The sequence below is a fragment of the Gorilla gorilla genome, chromosome 10 (genome assembly GCF_029281585.2).
Source record: "Gorilla gorilla gorilla isolate KB3781 chromosome 10, NHGRI_mGorGor1-v2.1_pri, whole genome shotgun sequence".
Lineage (NCBI taxonomy): Eukaryota > Metazoa > Chordata > Mammalia > Primates > Hominidae > Gorilla > Gorilla gorilla.
Genome location: NC_073234.2, coordinates 62,684,750 through 62,702,419, shown reverse-complemented (window position 1 = coordinate 62,702,419; position 17,670 = coordinate 62,684,750). Strand labels below are relative to the sequence as shown.

Genomic DNA, 17,670 nt, shown 5'->3' with positions numbered 1-17,670 from the left:
CCACCTGCTGACTATAGAACCCCAGGGCCTTGAGTGAATATAGGCAGTAGCCAGGGAGTGGTTACAGCAGGCCTTGGGTGAGACCCAGTGCTGTGTTGGCTTCAGGTCTGATCCAGCACAGTTATATTAGTGATAGGCACAAGAGTGCTTGTGTCACTCCACCCCTTCTCTGTTTGGGAGAAGGTAAGGGTAGACAACAGGAGCCTCTGCCTGGTAATCTAGAGAATTCTCCTGGATCTTGTCCAAGATTATCAAGGTGGTACCTCTACACATTTGCAAGAACCACAGCATTACTGGGCTTGGGGTGCCCCAAAACATAGATACAGCTTAGATCACAACACCCAAGGCCTTTCAGATACCTGGGAAGCTTTCCCAAGAAAGATGGCTACAAATAAGCCCATTTGGTGACAACTGCAATATAAATACCTGAATCTTTAATGCCCAGACATTGAAGAATATATACTGGCATCAACGCCAACCAAAAAAGCATGACCTTATGAAGTAAACTACATAAGACACCAGGGATCAATCCTAGGGAAACAGATGTGTGACTTTTCAGACAGAGAAGTCAAAATAGCTGTGTTGTGGAAACACAAAGAAATTCAAGATAACACAGAGAATGAATTCAGAATTGCATCAGATAAATTTAATAAAGAGATTGAAATAGTTGAAAAGAATCAAGAGGAAATTCTGGAACTGAAAAATCCAATTGGCCTACTGAAGAATGCATCATAGTCCTTTAATAGTAGAATAGATTAAGCAGAATTAGTAAGCTTAAAGACAAGATGACAAAAAAAAACACAGTCAGAAGAGAAAAAAGAATAAAACACAATGATGCACACCTGGAAAATAGCTTCACATAGGATCTAGAAAATAGAATCTAGAAAATAGCCTCAAAGGGCAAATATAAAAGTTATTGGCCTTAAAGAGAAGGTAGAGAAAGAGATAGGGTAAAAAGTTTTCAGAAGGATAATAAAAGAGAACTTCCCAAAGCCAGAGAAAGATACCAATATCCAAGTACAAGAAGGTTATAGTACACCAGCCATATTTAACCCAAAGAAGACTACCTCAAGGCTCTTAATAAGCAAATTCTCAAAGGTCAAGGATAAAGAAAAGATCCTAAAAGCAGCAAGAGAAAAGAAACAAATAACATACAATTGAGCTCTAGTAATTCTGGGAGCAGAGTTTTCAGTGGAAACCTTACAGGCCAGGAGAGAGTTGCTTGACATGTTTAAAGTGCTGAAGGAAAAAAACTTTCACCCTAGAATAGTATATCCATTGAAAACATCCTTCAAATATGAAGGAGAAATAAAGACTTTCTCAGACAAACAAAAGCTAATGGATTTCATCAATAACAGACCTGTCCTTGAAGAAATGCTAAAGGGAGTACTTCAATCAGAAAGAAAAGGACACTGATGAGCAATAACTAATCACTTGAAGATACCAAACTCACTGATAATAGTTAAGTACACAGAAAAACACAGAATATTATACCACTGTAATGGTGGTATTTAAACTACTCTAAGTAGAAAGACTAAACAATGAACCAATCAAAAATAATAACTTTTCAAGACATAGTCAGTAAAATAAGATATAAGTAGAGACAACAAAAGGTTAAAAAGCAGAGCAGTGAAGGTAAGGCATAGAGTTTTTATTAGTTTTCTTTTTGCTTGTTGTTTATCTATGCAAATCATGTTATTATCAGGTTAAAATAATGGGTTATACAACAACCCATTATTGCAAACCTCATGGTAACCTCAAACCAAAAAACATGCAATGGACACATAATAAATAAAAAACAAGAAACTAAATTATATCACCAGAGAAAATCCCCTTCACTAGAGGAAGACAGGAAGGAAAGAAGAAAGGAAGAGAAGACCACAAAACAACCAAAAAACAAATAACAAAATGGCAGGAGTAAGTTCTTACTTATCAATAATAATACTGAATGTAAATGGACTACACTCTCCAGTAAAATGTCATAGACTGGCTGAACGGATAAAAAAAGCCAGACTCCCACATCACCTATAAAGACGCATATTGAAAATAAAGGGATGGAAAAAGATATGCCATGCCAATAAAAGCCAAAAAGAGCAAGAGTTGCTATACTTACATTAGACAAAATAGATTTCAAGACAAAAACTATAAGAAGAGATAAAGAAGGACACTATATAATATAAAGGGGTCAATTCAATGAGAAGATATAACAATTTTAAATATATATGCACCCAACACTGGAGCACCCAGATATACGAAGGAAACATCATTAGGGCTAAAGAAAGAGACAAGCACCAATACAATAATAGCTGAAGGCTTCAACATCTGACTTTCAGCATTGAACAGATCTTCCAGACAGAAAATCAACAAAGAAACATCAGACTTAGGCAGGTGCAGTGGCTCACTCCTGTAATCCCAGCACTTTGGGAGGTCAAGGTGGCTGGATCACGAGGTCAGGAGTTCAAGACCAGCCTGGCCAATATGGTGAAACCCTGTCTGTACTAAAAATACAAGAATTAGCCAAGTGTGGTGGCGTGACCCTGTAGTACCAGTTACACAGGAGGCTGAGGCAGAAGAATCGCTTGAACCCGGGAGGCGGAGGTTGCAGTGAGCCAAGATCCCACCACTGCACTCCAGCCTGGGCAACAGAGTGAGCCTCCATCTCAAAAAATAAAAATAAAAAAAAAACAAAAGAAAAGAAAAAAGAAACATTGGACTTAATCTGCACTATAGACCAAATGGATCTAATAAATATTTACAGAAAATTTCATCCAAGAGCAGCAAAATATGCAGAATACACATTCTTTTCTTCAACATATCGATAATTCTCAAGGATAAATCATATGTTAGGTCTCAAAACAAATATTAAAACTTTTTTATTATTATTATACTTTAAGTTTTAGGGTACATGTGCACAATGTGCAGGTTAGTTACATATGTATACATGTGCCATGCTGGTGTGCTGCACCCACTAACTCGTCATCTAGCATTAGGTATATCTCCCAATGCTATCCCTCCCCCCTCCCCCCACCCCACAACAGTCCCCAGAGTGTGATGTTCCCCGTCCTGTGTCCATGTGTTCTCATTGTTCAACTCCCACCTATGAGTGAGAATATGTGGTGTTTGGTTTTTTGTTCTTGCGATAGTTTATTGAGCTAAAATTGACAAAATAGATTTCAAGCCAAAATTGACAAATGGGATCTAATTAAACTAAAGAGCTTCTGCACAGCAAAAGAAACTACCATCAGAGTGAACAGACAACCTACAAAATGGGAGAAAATTTTCGCAACCTACTCATCTGACAAAGGGCTAATATCCAGAATCTACAATGAACTCAAACAGATTTACAAGAAAAAAACAAACAACCCCATCAAAAAGTGGGCGAAGGACATGAACAGACACTTCTCAAAAGAAGACATTTATGCAGCCAAAAAACACATGAAAAAATGCTCACCATCACTGGCCATCAGAGAAATGCAAATCAAAACCACAATGAGATACCATCTCACACCAGTTAGAATGGCAATCATTACAAAGCCAGGAAACAACAGGTGTTGGAGAGGATGTGGAGAAATAGGAACACTTTTACACTGTTGGTGGGACTGTAAACTAGTTCAACCATTGTGGAAGTCAGTGTGGCGATTCCTCAGGGATCTAGAACTAGAAATACCATTTGACTCAGCCATCCCATTACTGGGTATATACCCAAAGGACTATAAATCATGCTGCTATAAAGACACATGCACACGTATGTTTATTGCAGCATTATTCACAATAGCAAAGACTTGGAACCAACCCAAATGTCCAACAATGATAGACTGGATTAAGAAAATGTGGCACATATACACCATGGAATACTATGCAGCCATAAAAAATGATGAATTCATGTCCTTTGTAGGGACATGGATGAAATTGGAAATCATCATTCTCAGCAAACTATCACAAGAACAAGAATAAAACATTTTAAAGAAAGAAATAACATCAAGCATCTTATCTGACTAGAAATTAATGACAAGGAATTTTGGAAATTATACAAACACAGGGAAATTACACAATATGCTACTGAATGATCAGTGAGTCAATTAATAAATTAAGAAGGAAACTGAAAATTTTCTTGAAACAAATAACAATAGAAACACAACATATCAAAACATATGGAATACAGCAAATGCAGTACTAAATTGGAATTTTATAGCTATAAGTGCCTTCATCAAAAAAGAACAGAAACTTCAAATAAACAATCTAATGATGCATGTTAAATAACTAGAAAAACAAGAGCAAACCAAACCCAAAATTAGTAGAAGACAATAAATAATTAAACAAAGAAGACATAAATAGAAATTTTTAAACATACAAAAGATCAATGAAACAAAAAGTTGTGTTTGTTTTACAAAATTGTGCTAAACAAAATTGAAAAACCTTTAGCCAGACTAAGAAAAAAATACAGAAGATCCAAATAAATAAAATCAGAAATAAAAAACGAGACATTACAATTGATACTACAGAAATTCAAAGAATTGTTAGTGGCTACTATGAGCAACTACATGCCAATAAATTGGAAAATCTAGAAGAAATGGACAAATTCCTACATACATGCAACCTACTCAGAATGAACCCAGAAGAAATCCAAAACCTGAACAGACCAATAATAACTAACGAGATCAAAGACATAATGAGAAGTATCCTAGGAAAGAAAAGCCTGGGACCCAATGGCTTTACTGCTAAATTCTACGAAATATTTAAAGAACTAATATCAATCCTACTCAAACTATCCTGAAAAATAGAGGAGAGAATACTTTCAAACTCATTCTATGAGGCCAGTATTAACCTTGACAAGAAAACCAGACAAAGACACATGCACACGCGTGCACGCACACACACACACACAACTACAGGCCAATATCTCTGATGAGTATTGATGCAAAAATCCTCAACAAAATACTAGCAAACTGAGTTCAATAATACATAGAAAGATCATCCTTCATGACCAAATGGGATTTATTCCAGGGATGCAAGGATGGTTCAACACACAAAAATTAATCAATGTGATACCTTATGTCAACAGAATGAAGGATAAAAGCCATATGATCATTTTAATGGATGCTGGAAAAGCATTTGATAAAATTCAATATTCCTTCATGATAAAAACCCTACATAACCAGGAATAGAAGGAACATACCTCAAAATAATAAAAACCATATACTACAGACTCACCGCTAGTATCATATTGAATGGGCAAAAACTGAAAGCCTTTTCTCTAATATCTGGAATACAATAAGGATGTCCAGTCACCACTGTTATTCAACATAGTACTGGAAGTCCTAGCTAGAGCAATCAGACAAGAGAAAGAAACAAATGGCATTTAAATTGGAAAGGAACAAGTCAAATTATTCTTGTTTTCAGGTAATATTATCTTATATTTGGAAAAACTTAAAGACTCCACCAAAAATGTATTTGAAGTACTGAACAAATGCTGTGAAGTTGCAGGATACAAATTCAACATAAAAAAATAGCATTTCTATATGCCAATAGTGAACAATGTGAAAAAGAAATTTTAAAAAATCTGATTTGCAATAGCCACATGTAAAATTTAATACATAGGCATTAATCAAAGTGAAAGATCACTATAAGGGAAACTATAAAACATTGATAAAGGAAATTGAAGAGAACACCAAAAATGGAAAAAAATCCATGTTTATGGATTGGAATAACCAATATTGGTAAATGTCCATACTACATAAAGCAATTTACAGATTCCATACAATTCCTATCAAAATATCAATGACATTCTTCATAGAAATAGAAAAAAATTCTAAAATTGATATGGAACCACAAAAGACCCAGAGTAGCCAAACTATCCTGAGCCAAAAGAACAAAACTGGAGGAATCACATTACCTTACTTTAAATTATACTACACAGCTGTGGTAATCATAACATATTGGTACCAGCATAAAAACAGACACATAGGCCAATGGAACAGAATGTAGAGTCCAGAAACAAATTCATACACCTATAGTGAGCTCATCTTTGACAAAACTGCCAAGGACATACAATGGGGAAAGGACAGTGTCTTCAACAAATGGTGCTGGGAAAACTGGATATCCATATGCAGCAAAATGAAACTAGACTCCTATCTCTCACCATATTAAAAAATCAAAATGGATTAAATACTTAAATCTAATAACTTAAACTATGAAACTACTAGAAGAAAACATTGGGGAAAATCTCCAGGACACTGGTCTGGGCAAAAATTTCTTGAGCAACACCCCACAAGCACAGGCAACCAAAGCAAACATGGACAAATAGGATCACACCAAGTTAAAAACTTCTGCACAGCAAAGGATATAGTCAACAAAGTGAAGAGACAACCCACAGAATGGGAGAGAATATTCGCAAACCTCCCATCTGACAAGAGATTAATAATCAGAATATATAATGAGCTCAAACAACTCTACGGGAAAAAAAATCTAACAATTAAAATGGGCAAAAATTTGAGTAAACATTTCTCAAAGAAGACATACAAATGGCAAAGAGGCACATGAAAAGGTGCTCAGTCGGAGAAATGCAAACCAAAACTACAATGAGATAACATCTCATCCCACTTAAAATGGCTTATATGCAAAAAGGCAATAACAAATGCTCGCAAGGATATAAAGAAAAGGGAACCCTTGTGCGCTGTTGGTGGTAATGTAAATTGGTGCAACTATTATGGAGAACAGTTTGAAGGTTCCTAAAAAAGCTAAAAATTGAGCTACCATATGATCCAACCATTCTACTGCTGGGTATATATCCAAAAGAAACGAAATCAGTATGTCAAAGAGCTGTCTGTACTCCTATGTTTGTTGCAGCACTGTTTACAATAGCTAAGATTTGAAAGCAACCTGTGTCCATCAACAAATGAATAAAGAAAATGTGATACATATACACAATGGAGGACGATTCAGCCATAAAAAAGAGCAAGATCCAGTCACTTGCAACAGGGATGGAACTGGAGATCATTATGTTAAGTGAAATAAGCCGGGAACAGAAAGACAAACATCACATGTTCTCACTTACTTGTGCGATCTAAAAATTAAAACATTGAACTCACAAACATAGAGAGTAGTAGGATGGTTACCAGAGGCTGGGAAGGGAAGTGGGAGGGTGAAGTGGGGAGAGGAGTGGATGGTTTACAGGTACAAAAAAATACAAGAATCAATAAAACCTACTATTTGATAACATAATAGGATGACTATAGTCAATAATAACTTAATTGTATATTTTAAAATAACTTAGAGTGTGATTGGATTGTTTATAACTCAAGGGTTAAATGCTTGAGGGGATGGATACCCCATTCTCCATAGTGTGTTTATTTCACATTGCATGCCTGTATCAAATCATCATACCCCATAAATACACATATCTATTATGTATGCACAAACATTTAAAATTTAAAGTTAAAAATAAAATATTGTCTAGTGAGTTAGACCAAACTCCTTTCTTTTTCCTTCTTTTTGTCAAAATTTTTGTAGTTATTCATATTTATTTTTCCCATATTAAAGATCAGCTCATCTATTGAAATTAAAAACACACTTGATATTGCAATAGGAATGCATTAAATATATACATTAATTGGATATAATTACATGTTTATCATGTGCCTGTCCCAGAACATGGATGCTTCCTATTTTATTTCAAGTCTACCTTGGAGAGCTTATTATTTTGTATGTAAATAATGCATAACCATTTTATATTTATTTCTATTTTATCTTTTATTTGCTATTATGTGTGATTTTTTCTTCACATATTTAGCTATTAATTACATATCTGAACTATTAATTTATTTATATTTTTTGTTTGCTTATTATGAAAGTATCTTAATTTTTTGTAATTGTTTTGTTTTTGGAAATAAACTTGCAAATTGTTTTGATTCCTTTGTGATTTTCCAATAACAAAACATATCATTTGTATACTAGCAATAATATTATTTTTTTTCAAAAATTTGTACCAATGATTCATTTTTCTTTTCTAATCATTTTGGTTAGTAGCTTTAGAACAATAATAAGAAATATTTTGGTTTTTGATGTTAATGTTTTCCCATTAAGAATGATGTTGACTTGTCATCTGAGATAAATATATTTTATTATGTTAAGTAAGTTCCTCTGCTCTATTTTATTAAATTTTAAAAACACATGTTAGATTTTGGACTGTCTTTTCAGCAAGTATGGAACATGGTTTTAGTTCACAAATTTGTTTTAGTATTTTTTAACACTTGCATTTCTTTTAGTTTTTTTTGTTTGTTTTTGTTTTTGTTTTGTTTTGTTTTGTTTTTTGTTTTTGAGACGGAGTCTTGCTTTCTCGGCCAGGCTGGAGTGCAATGGCATGATTTCAGCTCACTGCAACCTCCGCCTCCCAAGTTCAAGTGATTCTCCTGCCTCAGCCTCCTAAGTAGCTGGGACTATAGGTGCGTGTAACCATGCTCAGCTAATTTCTTGTATTTTTAGTAGAGACGGGGGTTTCACCATGTTAGCCAGGATGGTCTCGATCTCCTGACCTCGTGATCCACTCGCCTCGGCCTCCAAAAGTGCTGGGATTACCGGCGTGAGCCACCGGGCCGGGCTACCTGTATTTCTTTATAAGTAAAAGCGTTAATTCTCTTTTTAGTCGATTCTTTTGTGCTTTGATATCACATTTTGGGGGCTTTACAGAAATAATTAGAAGTTTTTTTCTATGTTTGAGAATATTTTAAGTTATTTTGAAAATATTTGTTTTTCAAAACATTGTTATAACTTACTCCGACACAATGTGAGCTTCGTGCATTTTGGAAAACTGTGAGACCGAGCATCTTGACAAATTTCTCATTTTATTATAAGTATAACCATTCTGGTCTTTGTTTTTCACTTAAACTTTGCCATTTTCTCTGTCCATAAAATATATTTAAAAAGGGTGAGCATATCAGTGTCTTAGGACTGTTTCGATATGGTTATGTTTATATTATCACTTCTTCCTTTTCTCACCTACGATTTCTCCTTTTAAAAAATAAATTCATTTGTATTGCTTTATTTTATTACTGTTCTTTTAAGAAGCAACTTTTGGATGTATTGGTTTAAGTGTTTTTCTCTTTTGCCATTTATTAACTCACTATTTTATTATTTTATTGCTTTAACAATTTTTTTCTAAATTTCTTAAGTTGGATGCACAATTCATTTATTTTCTTTCTTTTTGGAATTGTTTAATGCCCCATTTGATTAAATTATTTAAGCTGAAAATTTTACTCTGAACACAGTCTTAATAAGTTTCATGTATTGGATATGCAGTATTTTCACTATTATAATTTACTGGATACTTTAAATTTCAACTTAGATTTTTTTAAAATAAATAATTTTATATGGGAAAGCTTTTTAAATCAGCTTTTAATGCTTTTGTTTTCTGTGTGTGTTTTTTTTAATTTTAGGTATTTTTACACAGTGAAGGGAGGGCATAATCTAATATTACTTTTTGACCTTTACTGAGGATTTCTTTCTAATAGGGCAAATGCATTTCAAAATTTCATATTGCGAAAGTTCCATAGCCACTTGAAAAGACAGTCTATTCTCTCTTTTCAGGGTTTCGTATAAATCAATTATATTTACCCTTTTATTTGTGTAATTTAAATCTCACGTGCCAGCTTTCATTTTTTTTTTTTTGTGCCTCGACTGTGATAAACTAAAAGGAATGAACCAAAATTTTACATTATTAGTAATTTTGTGTCTATTTCTCATTGTAACTGGGAGCTTTTTTCTTTATGAATGTTGATGGCATATTGTTTATTGAAAATGTATTAATAACTTTTGTATCTTTACTTTCCACATTATAAAGCATTCTACTTTGTCTCATGTAATGCATTTTGCTCTGAATTAGATTTTGCCTCATGTGAATATGATTTCTGCCTTGTTTGTTTTTATTTTCTAGTGCACATTTGTCAATTCTTTTTTAATTCTAATTTTAAATTTCTGGGTACATGTGCAGGATCTGCAGGTTTGTTAAATAGGTAAGTATGTGCCATAGTGGTTTGCTGCACTTATCAACCAATCACCTACGTATTAAACCCAGCATACATTAGCTATTATTCTTAATGCACTCCCTCCCCTCACCGCACCCCCAAGAGGCCCCAGTGTGTGTTGTTCCTCTCCCTGTATCCACGTGTTTTCATTGTTCAGCTCCCACTTATAAGTGAGAACATGCAATGTTTGGTTTTCTGTTCCTGTGTTAGTTTGCTAAGGATAATGGTTTTCAGCTCCAGCCACATCCCTGCAAAGGACATGATCTCATTCTTTTCTACGGCTGCATAGTATTCCATGGTACTACATTTTCTTTACCTAGTCTACCATTAATGGGCATTTGGATTGATTTCATGTCTTTGCTATTGCTGCAAAGAATAGTGCTGCAATGAACATATGCGTGCGTGTATCTTTGTAATGGAATTATTTATATGCCTTTGGGTATATACCCAGTAAAGAGATTGCTGGGTCAAATGGTATTTCTGGTTCTAGATCTTTGAGGAATTGCCACACCATCTTACACAATGGTTGAACTAATTTACATTCCCACCAACAGTGTAAAAGCATTCCTATTTCTGTGCAACCTCACCAGCATCTGTTGTTTCTTGACTTTTTAATCATCGCCATTCTGACTGTTGTGAGATGGTATCTTATTGTGGTTTTGATTTGCATTTCTCTAATGATCAGTGATGTTGAGCTTTTTAAAGTATGTTTCTTGGCCACATGAATATCTTCTTTTGAGTAGTGTCTGTTCATGTCCTTTGTCCACTTTTTAATGGGGTTGATTGTGGGTCTTTTTGTAAATTTGTTGAAGTTCCTTGTAGATTCTGGACATTAAACCTTTGTGGGATGGATAGATTGCAAACATTTTCTCCTATTCTGTAGGGTGCCTGTTCGCTGTGATGATAGTTTCTTTTGTTGTGTCAATTATTTTTAACATCAATCTTTTTAAGACACTTTGCTTTAGACTGTCTTTCTGTTCATTCTAGTTGGGTTTCACTTTGTGATCCATTGAGTTTTTTTCTTTTAATAGGTAAGCATAGCCCATTTAGGTTAAATAATATCACAAGAATGTTTGATCTTAATTCTGTTGTACTTTTGAAATTTAGATGATATTCACATAACATTAAATTAACCATTTTAAAGTGAACAATATAGCGACATTTAGTAAATTCACAGTGTTGTACAATTCTATTGTACTTTGAAATATCTTTTGCAGCTTATTTGAGAATATGTTGTATAGATTTAATAAAATCCTTTACTGTGTTTCCCTTGCTCATATATTTCTATCTTAAGAAGGTTTTTGTTTTTGTTATAATTTTACTTGATAACTAAAAGTTCTGATAATGCATGTAATCCTGCTTCCTACAAGTAGCAATATTATGTCCCACTACCCTAAAATACACGTGTTTGTGTCTTACTTGTAGACAATGTTAACCAATTGTTTCTTGGTTAGGTGAAGTTGATCTTAAGAAAGTCTTATAGGAACATTTTACTACCTGGTTCTTATATGATCACGATTGATCTGTAACATTTTTTACTTGAAATACAGTTACATTTGGTATGAAATCTTTGACTCCTTTTTTCCTGGAAGATTTCAGAGGTATTACTCTACCTTCCTTCATGTCTGAGGAAGACTAGGGCTAGCTTGGCTTTTTCACTCTTCATAAGTGACTTTATCTATCTACCTGTTGCCTAAAGAATACCATCATTATCTTGGAAGTGCAGTATATTTACCAAGATGTGCCTTTGTTAATTTTTAGGTAAATTTTCATGGGAAACAGTATGTCCATTCAAATCCTCTTTTATTTTAAAAAGTATATCTTTAAATATTTGTTCTGTTCAATCATTTCAGTTAACTTCATAGAAGAATAATTATGAGTATTATATTTTGTTGATCTCCATAGCTATTATTTTCTCTAATCCTTTAAAACTCTTTTATTATTTTCATTTTAGTTTGTCATCAATGTCTTTAATTGTTTTCTACAGTGTTTATTCTCACTGTGATCCTCAAAATTTGTCCTGCTTTTTGTGATGGCTTTATATTTTTTCGTTTTACTTCTTTCCTGAATTATGCCAATTTCTTTTTATTTCCTGCTGCTATCATATCATTTTTCTCCTTGAGTACTTACATTTTTATTTTATACACTTGTTTTATAGAATGTTTAATTTATTTCTGTATTTTAATAATAAGCAAAGTCTTGGCAAATGAAAATTTTTACTTGTTCCACGAGAACACTTCTCTGTTGTGAGTTTGTTTCCAGCTGAATGTAACAGTAAAACCCCAAAGGACTGTAGCACAAATAAAATTTATCCCCAATTCATGTATAAACAAACAAAAAGAGATTGGTATCCGGTAGCCTGGAGCTGGTGAGTGCCCACAAAATTACCTACGATCTTTCTGACTCATTGTATCTCATTCTGGCTAGAAATTCAACTGTGGAGGATGAGGGGGAGAAGAAAATATCACTTTCTTTTCAAGTAATTCTTCAAAATTCCACCTAACACTTCTGCTTATATATCTCTTTGACCCAAACTTAGTCAAGGAGCCATGTGTATCTTTAAAAGAAACTGGGAGACATAGTTTCTCAGCTGGATGGGCCATGACAACTATAAATTAGGATTCTTTTGCTCACAAAATGGATGAAATTAGGTTTAGGGGACCGCGACAGAAGTTGAAAAGCAACAGCTGCCACAACATCCTTCATCTTCGTTTTCTTTTTCTGTTTCTCCCACTACCCTGCCTTTTAAACTTATTCTTTATTTCAATAAGTTTTTTCCTTATTGTAGTTTTCTTGTTGTTGTGTATTTTTCTGGATTTGCTATTTCAGAATTTTCACGTGAGACGCGGGATACATCCCATTACCATGATCTGCCTGAGGATTGTTTAGCTGTGACTTCTCTACAACCAACAAGAATAAGTAGCCATGGATTTTTTTTTTTTTTCCTGATAGAAAGACTGCATTCTGTCATGCTGCTCTTCATATTGCACAGTGTGGACTTCAGTTTTACACTTCAGGGTAGGCCTCTCAGTTTAAATAGTGGTATTTTTACTGGTTCTTCCTGAAATCTACAGTCAAAGCCAACTTTTCCAGTGGGATCCTTGTTTCCTCCACTTTCTTTCAGGGATCCACCTGTTCTATTTCTATTCTTTTGAGCATCATTCCAGCTATTTGAGAATCTGGAGTTTTGGTTGACTTCTAGTTTTCCCCAAAAATAGATTCTATTTATTTATTCAGATTTTATAATTTTGTTTCACTTCTCCTTGTTGGTTGTGAATAATTTCCAGAAAGAGAATGATATTTAGTAACTATATTCAAATGAAGACCCAAACCATTACTTTTTACAATCTATCCTATAATTGTTTTGTTACAGTGATATCAAGCATTTTCTTGACTTTGACAATGACTTTGCCTATATATTTACAGTTTGTTGGAACCCTTTTAATTCTTCATCATTTCCCAACATGCTGTTGTGACACTGTTTTAACAATCAGTGAAGTTTTGCAAATTGGCTCAACGACCCCTGTGTTATTATCCATTGGAACCAAATATTTAAATTCATTAAAAGCAGGTTTCCTCTCAATTTTTTGACTAACTTGGATTTCAATTTCTGTTTTAAAATATTTGTTCTATTCTTTAAATTCTATTCTGATGTTTCTACTCTATTCTAATATCTTTGCCAGAAAAAAAGGGCAGAAGCAAAGAAGAGAGAGGTACTCATTTCTTTCTATCATCTATCAACACTGTTATCTTCCCCATGCAGCACACTACTCCTGTCTGTGAAGAAGAAAAGAAGTACTGATTATAAAACAGAGACCTAGCTTTTTTTTTTTTTTTTTGACATTCTCCCATTGTTTTCTAGGCACTCATAAAATATACAGCTTGGAATCTGCTATCTTCCCTAAGTGCTTATTCATTTTTAATAAATGCAATAATGAGTATGGTGATTTAATATTTTGTACAGATGAATGAATTTCTCCCTTTATCTCAACATTCTTACCCTAGACCTTTAATTGCACAATCTTTATTATTCATTCTCTTTATCATACCTCCCACTGTCATCCAGCCTCTAACACACTGGGATTCTTTCTGGACATCAATGCTTTAAGACTCTATCTGACACTATAATTCCTGGTAGTAACCACATTTAAGCTTCTGTCTGCTATCTAAATTGGAGCTCCAGACTACTCATGTCTAAATCATTTATTTGTATCCTCATAAGGCTATTATGTTGCTTAACTCATGTTGCTAAACATCATCATCTTGGCTATCTTTTGCTTTACCCCAAAACTTCCTAGTTTTATTCTCTTCTGTCCATATCAAATTTTTAAATTGCAAAAACAACCATTTCTTCTAACACATGTTTAGATGGAAGTAAACATGTGAAACAGCTTTACGTTATTTTAAGTATATATCCCAAATTATATCCATGAGCATGTTTATATCTCCTGTCTCATCACAGTTTTTAAGAAAGGGGAGAAGGAATGGCCACTACCTCAACAAGGAGAGCAATATAGTGCAGAGGAAAGTTCTGAACAGACAGGAAGGAAAAGCAAAAGCCTGTGCCTTCTGGCTAAGTGATTTATGATAAGATGGCAGAGACAGAGAGATGGGAGACAGAAAAAACAGGTCTCATTACCTCTGCAGATATCAGCTTGGAAAGATGGAAACATGTTCAGTATGTTAGGGAGATGCTGGGGAAGGGTGCTTTCCCCTAAATTCAGATACAGAATTTGGTGTGGAAAGCTCTGCATCTGATAGTGTTCAGTCAACATAAGGCAACTTCCAAAGAGTTTAGGCAGAGAGAGTGTCACTCTTGCACAGCTGAGCCTTCCTCAGTTCCCCACAAGTCTACAATTAGAGAAGTAAAACTAACTGAGTTGGTGTTGATCACTACTCCTATTCTAAAACCAGAATGAAGTAACATGTTTCCTGCTCATGCAAGAAACATTTCATCTGACATTCCCGCTGACTTCCTGATTTTTTTTTCTATTGCAAAATGTGAGTTCCACTCTGTTTTTACTTCTGTTGTTTCAAATAACTCAGCAAATAATTCATTTCTTTCTTGTTCTGATTAATTGCTTTTGTGTGCCACTTTCTCTAGCTTATCAAAAACATGCTTAATTATGAGAGTAAGACTCCAAAATCATGTTACAAGTTTTTAGTTTAAATATTTAATAAGATCTTACAAAATACCCAGGAAAAAAAAAAAAGCAAAGATCTCACCTACAGAGCTCAAAGATATCGTATTCCCCTTCGGTTGGCACTACCATAGTCACAGCTTTGGGGCACCTATATTACCTCCTGGTAAAAAGAGTGATTGTGGAGTCAGGCACTAGAGTTCAAATCCTGGCCCCACTACATCCTGTCTGGGTCACTGTGGGCTAATTCCTTACCCTCTCTTACCTTCAGTTATTCTGTTTGAAAAAAGACCATCTTCCTCTCAAGATTGTTATGATACCTATTGCAATATTAATTGAAATAATGTACATAAAACCCTAGGAACATACCTGACACAAAGTGAGGATGCAGAAATATTAGCTATTATTAACAGAGTATGAGTTGGTTTGTTAAACCCATAGTAGAGAAAAGAAACTTTCTTGAGCTTCTGAAGAGGGATTTCACTGCTGGATAAACACCAAAACAGTTTTATCAATATTACAAATAATAGAACACGAATACATAGATTTGGCTTGTGAACCTTCATTTTAGAAATAAAATAATTTTTTTTTAGGTACTGCCAAATTCACTTAAGTTCTCCTTTCATCACATTTATAAGAACTCAAAAAAAAAAATCTCATGGCTTCACATCCCCTGCCCCCATACTCATTGTTAAGAGCTCATTTCTCTTATATACTTGCTTTTGGGTAAACACTGCTTTGCCCTCACCCTCGCCCTGTCACTTATAAGCACTTACACACAAAATGGCTTGCTGTCCACACAGGCACACCCATATTAGCAGTTTGAAGAGCCACTGTGAAACAGCAAATGGAAATTGGGGAGATTCTGGAGTCTTTCACATACATATTACAAAGGAAACCATCTATGTGTTAGCTCACAGTCAGGTTGGCGTTGTTTTGTGTCTTCAATTTCATATGAAGATAATAGAAGAAACTTAGATCTCCAGAGCATGCATCATGAACAATGGTTAACTTTTAATTAAAAGAAATTATAAACTTCATGAGTACTGGAATGCAAATAATAGAAATACAAGTAGATGTTTCAGTACCAACCAGAATTTATTGTAATCCTTGGTAAGAATGCACTTCAGATTTCTTGTGCAATAGCTAGATAGCTTACAGAGAGCAGAGAGCTCATATTACATCCAAAAGGCGGAGGTGGGGGGGGGGTACCTAATTTATTTTCATTTCGAAAGTGATTGTTACCACGAAGATAGTTTCAGATGAGAAATCAAAAGGCAGCAGACCGGTTCTTACCATGAATTCACCCCTTAACGTCTTGGAGTCTCTGTTACTGTAGATTTAAAATGAGCATGAGGCTATTTTCTTCGTCCACCTTATAGGGTTGTTCAGGATCTCTAGTTGGAAAATGGTCATGAAATGCATTGTAAAACTGCTGAGTTGCTATATTAATATGTACATCTATGTAACTGTTAGGATAAAATTTCCCAATTTTATATTTAGTTGAAAAATATAAATTATTTTTAAAAGAAATGAATTGAGTATTTTAGTCCATATTTTAAAAATGAGAAAAAAATAAGCTATGGAGATTTCTAAGACCAAAGATTTCCAACTTTATGTGTATTGATACTGTTCAGAACAGAGAGGATTAGGACCTAGAGATGTAATAATGTTTTCCTACCTGTAGTTTCTTTCTTTCTTTCTTTCTTTCTTTTGAGATGGAGTCTCACTCTGTCGCCCAGGCTGGAATACAGTGGTGCAGTCCTGGCTCACTGCAACCTCTGCCTTCTGGGTTCTCCTGCCTCAGCCTCCTGAGTAGCTGGGATTACAGGTGCATGCCACCATGCCTGGCTAATTTTTTTGTATTTTTAGTAGAGATGGGGATTTCTCCATGTTGGTCAGGCTGGTCTCGAACTCCTGACCTGATGATCCACCTGCCTCGGCCTCCCAAAGTGCTGGGATTACAGGCGTGAGCCACCGCGCCCGGCCTCCTACCTGTAGTTTCTAATTCAGCTCTTTCCCTGCTATGGATTATCCTAAATGCTGCTAACAGATCATCTTATCATTGACTTAATCAATCACTTATGTTCTATATCTCTATGATCTACCATGCCTGCTTTCAAAAATCCTTCATAATCTAATCCTAATCTATTCAACCTCACGTCTCTTTATTTTCAACATGTACTCTCTGTTCTCGCCAGTTACACTTTATCTTAGCCCAAACTCAAGCCATAACCATTTCTACCCCTTAATTATGAAATGTGCATTTTTTAGTTTTTAGATTCACCACATATAGCAAATACTACTCAATATTAGCAGGATCTTCCAAAATTCTTGTTCATTTCTCTGCTAGATTGACAGCACCTATTTTCTCAGAATCATTTCTGTCACTACCTAATGAGGTCATTGTCAATTTGTCAATCACTGTGTTTTAAAAACATAGATTTCAAATTTAGAGAAAGCTTTGTACAATTAATGCTACAAAATGACGAGATGTATTTTGGACCAAA

At 34.6% G+C, this 17,670-nt stretch overlaps 1 long non-coding RNA gene across 1 annotated transcript in view; it reads right to left on the bottom strand.

The window, feature by feature from the left end:
• LOC129525740 (uncharacterized) overlaps positions 1 to 16,551 on the bottom strand; it is a 43,315-nt gene extending 26,764 nt beyond the window's left edge. Inside the window, exon 1 of the long non-coding RNA XR_008670193.2 lies at positions 16,457 to 16,551. This is a non-coding gene — a long non-coding RNA (uncharacterized lncRNA). The remainder of the gene's footprint in view (positions 1 to 16,456) is intronic.
• Positions 16,552 to 17,670: the final 1,119 nt, after the last annotated feature.